Source organism: Callospermophilus lateralis, chromosome 2 (assembly GCF_048772815.1).
Source record: "Callospermophilus lateralis isolate mCalLat2 chromosome 2, mCalLat2.hap1, whole genome shotgun sequence".
Classification (NCBI taxonomy): domain Eukaryota; kingdom Metazoa; phylum Chordata; class Mammalia; order Rodentia; family Sciuridae; genus Callospermophilus; species Callospermophilus lateralis.
Genome location: NC_135306.1, coordinates 210,234,424 through 210,242,672, shown reverse-complemented (window position 1 = coordinate 210,242,672; position 8,249 = coordinate 210,234,424). Strand labels below are relative to the sequence as shown.

General features: G+C 35.7%; 1 long non-coding RNA gene across 1 annotated transcript; it reads left to right on the top strand.

Moving 5' to 3' along the window:
• Positions 1-1,704: 1,704 nt before the first annotated feature.
• LOC143641399 (uncharacterized) lies at positions 1,705-7,357 on the top strand. Its single transcript, XR_013155321.1, has 3 exons — positions 1,705-1,830; positions 5,934-5,976; positions 7,260-7,357. It is a non-coding gene; the product is annotated as an uncharacterized LOC143641399 (long non-coding RNA).
• The last annotated feature ends 892 nt before the right edge of the window (positions 7,358-8,249 follow it).

Sequence of the window (8,249 nt, the reverse complement as noted above, 5' to 3'; positions counted from 1 at the left end):
GGATCACTCTTATTGCTACAAGGTTATAGGGGGCATCGTGGCAGAGGGACAAGCAGTTGGAGTCCCCTTTTAGAGATAGGGTGGGTCAAGGGGTCCATGGTAAAAGTCTAATTTGTGAGAACATGTTGTAAAGTCATCTTGAGGTGGATGTGGGAAGCCACTCCTGAGTTAGTGTCTTCACTTGGCCTTGAGCCAGGGAGATTTTGGTTTGGCATTGCAAATCATTTTGTGGCTTCTCCCACTTCATGAATTATGAAATGCAAGTGACTTCAGTCTTTCCTTGGCTGAAAAGGCTGCTCTTTTAGCTTCAGAATTAGGTATGACCCACTGAGCCTGGACAGCCCACATTCTACCTTATTTGGCAGAAGAACATTGTATGGAAAATCTGTGAAGTTTCTCCATATATAGTAATGCAAATTTGGGCTTTCTCTTCCCAGTGTTGAAGCTTGATTTAGAGGGTCAAAGAGCCATCCCACCCCTGCTTTTCAAAATTACTTTCTGTGTAGTGTGGTTTTTCTGCTGCCTGCTTTTCTTGGCTGTATTTCACAGCTAGACTGCTTTATGAAAAACAACCCCTCAAATTCCACCACCTATGCAGGATGTTGTGGGGAGCCATTCCAAATGCATGCACCTTTAAGTCCTGATGCACCAGAGGGATCTGAAAGATTACTGTAGTCTGGCATGGTAGTGCCATGGCTCATGACTGGGTTTTATTGTGGGCTGAATTGTAGAAAGTAAGTAAATTAGAAGAAAAATCTATGACATTATACTTATAATATTTGGGAATATTTTGCCTTTAGAAAGAGAAAAAATATTTTACAATTCTAGAGACTCTAAAAAAATGAAAAGAATTATTAAGATGACTAATGGGATATGTTGTTAAGTTCAGTCCTCTGCCATGGGAAAAGCACTTCTGTGAACTTTTTAAAATTGTTTTTATGAATCTTTATATTGTAAAATGTTAGGTAAAGTTTTTTTGGAGAGGGTTTATGTACTAGAAGTCTGTGCTTGGAGAGTGAGAAAAAGGAAAGAAGGAATTTGTGATGAGACTTAATACAAGGAGTCTTTACCTGTAGAGAAGTGAATTTTATTTTTCTATTGTTTATGAATACTCAGACAGTTTATGCTGAACGTCTTTGCTACTTTCTTGACCTACCACATCAGAATCAAAAGACTTTAGCCACTATTGTATAATGGGGTCTGTAACTAGACCCACCATCAGTAGTGCTTTTAACCCTTAAACAACCTGAACTAGGTGCCAAACACAGACTGCCTTAAGATCTGATAGTAACACTGGCATCTGCTGTTAAAACACACATTTTAAAGTCCCACATGCTGCAAGGAAATATAGAAAAGACAGGAGAATACCAGCTGCAGCTAGCACAGGGAACAGAGACAAGGCAAGCTGCCTCCTACCCTAGGATCCTCCCCAGCTGCAGGGAAATACAAACAAATCAAATGGAATACAAGTGGCTAGGGAAGCTCAGGGAGCCTTTGCCCCAGACAAGGAACAGCTGGTCCCTGCTGTTTCCATCACCAAGGTTACAACAGGAAGCCTGGAAGGCCCAAGCTGGTTTCCTGGTCTTGCCTCCTGTATTTTCCCGGCTTCCCATTGGTCCTTTCACTTTCACTCAGACATTACTTCTGGTCCCACTTTCCAGCCACTAAACTGTACTTCCTGTTTGATCCCTGCTACCAGGAGCTGCACAGAGACTGCATTTTAAGAAATATCCACCTATAAATACTAATAAAAGATTTTTTTCAGGCAAAATTTAATTCCACAGGCTTCTACATTGCATCCCTGAGCCTAACTTTTTCAAAGTTTCTAAGGTAACTTACCAATTTTTTTCTTTATAGCTGTATTATTAAGAAAAATTGCAGAGATAATGTAACAATTATAAGACATATATATGCTTATTTATATTTTGCTTTTAATTTTGAAGGTTATGAGGGAGCATTTGCTTGTCTTAGAAACAAAAGCTGGCAATGTCCCTGTGATAATCAAAGAATCCTCATTCTCATTTTTGAGTATATAAATACAAGACATAAGTAAATGTATACAGAAGGATCTTAATATGTTACAGCAGAAATATGAAACAATGCACTACTAATCCAAGAAAAATTAAAATGTACCATATATCATAAGAACCACGTGGTTATATACAAGTATAAGTTATGCCCTTATTTTTAATATATATTTTCCTAGGGATTTGGATACTTATAGTTGTTAATTGATTGAATAATTAGCATATTTGTCTAATTGTTTAATAGTATATATTTATCTATTTGTTTTTTTCAACAGAAACACATAATTTATTTATTTTGGAGATTTATTTTTTTATATATTTATTTATTTTTTTCATCTTCCATACATTTGATTCAAATGAGTTATGCATTTCCATTTTTACCCCAAATACAGATTGCAGGATCACATCAGTTACACATTCACAGGAAACACATAATTTATATATTACTTATACATGCATTTCTCTGATGCTCTGCCTTTTAGTTACATGTATTTGAGATAAATGTATTTTACTATAAGTTTGCTTTCAAGAGAAAATACAACCATCAACTAATCTCTCTCAAATTGTTGTACAAACTCTATAAGGTAATAAACAAACATAATGAATTTTGTCTACAGAAATATCCAATGGCTTTAACTATATTTTCATTGAGATTTTTCTTCATATCAAAGTACAATAATTTGTTAGATTCTAAGGTTTTCAAGTATTGTTCCAAGGAAAAACCAGGATGAATTCTAAAAGGAAAAGAAGATACTTTCACAGAGAGGAAGCACACATTGGAGGTCTTAAGAGGAAGAAATGAATCATCTTTGGGTAAAACAAGGACTTTGTATTCTGGATTTTAATGATAAAAGTATTTTCCTAAAAAGGAAAATCTGTATATCATAATGTAGACAGATGATATAGAAAGTTTAAACAATTGAAAAAAGATTTATATGTACTGGACTGACTATAAAAATTTTAACTAATTCAAGATTATTTCAGGCTATTTTCTTAATTTTACTATGCTTATGTGAGTTAAGATTTTGTCCATATTTTGACACAATAAAGATCTATTAAAATATTAAGTGTATTTCCTTTAAGGAAGGTTTTTATTGTGTAATGATTCTTGTTTTTACAGCAAGGATTAATTTTAGTAAATAATTCACATCCTTGATTAAACACTAAATATATTAAACTACTGACTTAGATTCCAAATTTGCTAATTATCCTTTGAGACTAACTTTGATTGATTCAAAACTGCTGAAATTTACAAATTCATTTTTTTTTTTTTTTTTTGCTAGATAGTTGTGAGATTTGGGAGAACATTGATCTTCTCCAAATTAAAGTCGTACATTGCTTTTGAGCAAAAAAGGTTGCAAACTTTGCTGGAAATTCATTGATATTATATAAGTTCTTTGATTGGACCTGTTATTTATTTAAAAAATGGTAAAATTTACATACTACTCCCTACACTGGGAAGTAAGCTTAAGCATATTTCCTCAACGACAATTAAGAGACAACTATTTAAAGGATAATAGTCTAAGATATAGAGATATGTTTGAAAACTTCTCTGGAGATTGAGGGCTCCCTATAATTTAAATTACTGATATTATGATTTATAACAGTCTTTTAAATAATAAAAAGGGAAATAAAAGGACCCCACAAGCACATACTAGATCTTACAAATATTTTTAAAATTTTTTTCTTAAATTGTAATATTGAGAGTTTTATTGTTACTCAACTTGATTCAGTAAATTAAATCAGATTTCAAAGGAAAGTTGAAACCTCTCATCATGAAAATGACTGAAAAGTCTGAAATAGTAAGGTCAATCTCCCAACTGCAGAATTTAGAGCCATGCAGCTTCATGAGCTTATCAGGTAAGTAAAAATTATGAAAAGACTTCTATGGACCAATTTTTCGTGTCCACCTTTAATGTGCCTTGAAGTGTGGACTGAAAAATCCACCCATGTAACTAGATTAATTGTATTGACTGTAATGTTCAATTATTTCTATATGTTGAACTTTTGGTACACAGACTCTCTGGGATTATTTTTTGAGAAAAAGACAGCATGTAAGAAACCTAAACCAGCCAATTATTCTGGTTCTTAAAAGTTAAGATGATATTTACTTTTCTGGACAATTGTCAGAAAGATTATTAAAATAGTTTTTTTTTTTCTACACAGGCCAGTTATTTATGTAAGATATCCACCAACATATTATTCTTCTACTCATTCTACAATAGGAATTGTAGAATGGATAGCTTGTGCAAATGTCTTGCCAGTGTGACAGAAGATATCTAGAAATAGTGGATATATTTTAGACTGGTCTCCCAGAATTGACAAAGCTGATTATGCAAGGATGCCATAACACCTGGAGACTAAATTATTAACACCTGGAGACTAAATTATTGGTAATAACCTAACCCTCAATGAGTTGGCACCCAAAAGGATGTTTTGATGTTTGACTTCTACCTTCAAAATATTTACATTTCTGACCTAAAAAACTCTTGAAATATGAGAATTAACTGAAAGGATGGTAAATATCCTGTAGCCTGTAAGAATGCATCTTGTCATATTGTATCACTAGATATTTCCAGCTAATATTTCAGAGCTATAATATGCTGAGGTTAACATTCAAGCTTTGAAACAGGTACATGCTAATTAACCAGACCTAGGCAAGCTCCTGATCTCATGATCCTTAAAGTGACTACGTTAAATATCATTCCTTGCTTCTATAATTATAGCATTTATGGCTATGTTTTAAACTTTTAACATGTGAATTTTCTTCAGATTTGATTTAAATCACTTCCAAGATCCTTCATAGTCATATAAGTTCTGATGGAAGAATTGGAACTAAGCTGAAATGCTCTAGAAGACAATATACTGAATAATGCAAATGAGCCTTCTACTCTGTGGTTTGTGGATAGGCTTAAATGCCATGCCAACTAAATACATCTGTGTTACTATGGCCAAATGCGATGCTTCCCAATAAAAAAATTGAGAAAAGATTAAAAATCTTCTGATGAGTGTTTGTCAGAGTAATAATAATAACCTGGATCTTGCAAGTTGACTATATTATTGAAATGATATGTATTCTACTAATTCCTTTTGTGTTTCAATAGTAGATTATGATGACCTTGGACCAAGAATCCAGTGACTAAAACATGTAATACCCCAATTGCCTTTAAATAATAATCAAGGGGGAATTTGTGGGTCACCACTCCAAATTCAGGCACCTTTAGTCCTGAGGCACCATGGGGATCTGAAAGATCAATGTAGTCTGGAACAGTAAGTGCCATGACTCATACTCCATCTTTTCCCATGGTTGGATAATAAGGTGTGGCCCTGGGAGTAGCCCTAGAAGGGTTGAGTGTGGGAAGCCACTCTGAATGATTTATGCCTTCCATCCTGGAGGGGAGAGGCTTTGACAGGCACTACATATTGTAGTGACCTGAACATTGCCCCGGTCCTGGAAGTTTGAGGGCACGTCTTCAGATGTAGGCCTCTCACTCCATGGCCCTTTGGGTCAAATTAAACTCACCTGTCCTTTGTAACACTGCCACTTCTGACCTTTTTTGGATGGAACTTTCTAAGAATAAGGGTCCCTCAATAAAATTCCATATCCAAATATGCTCACTCTCTCTCACCTGCCCCTCCTGACTTTCTCTTGCTATCCCATTTGAGGAGCCTGAGGCAGAGAATGAAGAAACCATCATAAAGCTTAATTAAAAGGAAAGTGTTTGTCTGTGTTTTCTTTGGTGTCCCTGGAAATTCACATGAGCAACCTTAAGTTAAGTTGCCAGCATGGAAGCAGTTGAGCTACACTTACCTGTTCCCCTGTAATCCTACCATTTGCCACATTTGAATTCAAGGCTTCTTCCCAATGAAAGGGTTCAACCTGTGCTCCTCTCTCTCTTTTTACAGACCCCAAAGGTTGCAGGAGCCATCACAGAACCCAAAGAAAAAGGTATTTCTCAAGAAGAAGACATTTCTTTGCTCTGTGTGGTTATTTTATGCCTCCTAATTCACCTGGAGTGACCTTGAGTGTTTAGTCATGAGACTCCTCAAAACATGGGTGTGTCTATGAAAGAAACATAAAGACATGAGTACTGATATGAGATTAATACAAGATAAATGTCTCATCATCTGGAACATGTCAATGAGTATCATGAAGATGATAGAAATCAATAATCTCTCACCAGGAGGTGTCAGACTGAGAAGCTGTCCTCATAATAAGGCCTAAAAAGACAGAGGACAAAGCTAAATTTGGGAATGTAAATCTTTAACCTGGTCAGAGTTATCAAGAATGTAAACACAACATTTAGTTAAGCTACTTAATGCCATCTGAATTTTATAAAATATCTTTTTATTGGAATGGTCTCTTTTCATTTTAGCTGTATTTGTTAGGTATTCAAGATCATGCCGGTCAAAGTGATCTTGTTCTTATCTATCATTAAGAGTCAGCTGAGTTCTCTTGGGGTCTCTGTTGGGGAACTAATGAGTAGCTGTTTAGCTCTACTAATGTCATCCAGCAGGATAAGTCAAGGCCTGACTGACCCTGTGGCTTACCTTGGAAACATCAGGGATATCTCTCTTTTTCAATGATCTCCTCTTTTGCAGTCGGTGTACTGATTGGATTTTTTAAAGATCCCAGTAATCCACCTGATAGGGAGGTCATGTGACCCAGAGTTGCAAAGCTCTTAGAGAATTTCCCTTGTTTCCTGGGTTCAAGCTGACTCAGAAGGCAAGAGCTAAATATTGTGTTTCTTGCCCCCACCCCACCTTTTTTTATGTAATACTTTTTAAAACAAATTTATTATTGGTTGTTCAAAACATTACATAGTTCTTGACATATCATATTTCATACATTTGATTCAAGTGGGTTATTATTTGATTCAAGTTTAGCTTTTGAAGAAAAATCTAGACTCTGTAATTTAGTACAATACTCTAAAATAATAATATAAACCCTGATTTTTAGCACTAATTGCTCTAGATAATAAAGCTTAATAGATTCAATGTTACGAGTGAATTAATATTTGAAGAAATCCTTGTCATTTCAACATAGTATTAAACTTTGGTTTATATCAGTACATTAATATTTGACTTTAGGGAACCTTCAGTAGATTTAACTGATTGTGTTACTTATGTATAACCAACTTAATTGCACACAAACATTTTAAAATTTACCCTTCATTTATATAGACATTTTTATCACTTAATTATATTCTCTCTTTCTTTTTTTAAATTTAGATGTATTACAACTTTACTACATAAAGACTCTCTTACCCAGTGGAAGATCCTTGCTTAGAATCTGGATGACCATCTTAAGCAACAGCTTCCATCTTAAGAAAAAGGTTTGCTTTCCCACCCAGTGGTAACTGACCATTCTTTCATTATTCAGCCAACATTGTCCTTTGTAATCTAATAATGTCAAAATTAATGAAGAACACGGGCACCTAATTCTTCTTTCCCAGCCAGGTTATTAGCTTCCAATACCAGAAGGGCTGTGACTGTAAGGGCCCATAAGCAAGGTGGCCAGCCTTGGGCTACAGAGTCCAGCTGTTTAGATAGATAGGCCACTGGATGTGCCATGTTTCCAGCATTTGAGTCAGGATCCCTTCAGCTATTCCATACCATTCATGGACATACAGGAAGAAAGGCTTTGTGAGGTCAGAGAGTCATAGTCCAGGTGCATTGGTGAGTGCTTCTTTAGTGTCCTCAAAGTCCTTTTATTTTGTTGGCCCCCCAAACATCAGATCCTGTTCTCTCCTTTTTGGGCCTTCACAGAGGGTTTTGCCATAACTAAAAAGTTGGAGATACATACACAGCAGAATTAAGTGACACCAAAGATCTCTGATTTGATAGCAGGTTAAAGGGACTGGAATTGAGCAGGTCACCTGTTTCCTCTTGTAGCCCAGTTGCCACTGTCCGGAGTCATAAAGAAACCAAGGTACTTGACTTTTCTTGACAGATCTGGGCTTTCTTTTTTGAAACTTTGTAACCAGCCTTACATAGGAGAGTGAGAAGCAGCTGTGTTCTTTTTATGCCATCTTCTCTGGTTGCTCCAGCCAGGAACAGATCATCTACATATTGGAACAATGTGCATCCACATTGTTTGCAGGAGAGGCTTTTAAGTCAGAGGCGAGCACCATCCCAGAGACAGTTGGTGACTTTTTGAAACCTTGTGGTGACCTAGTCCAGGCCAATTGGCCTTTGTTCCCATTAGAGTCTTCTCATTGG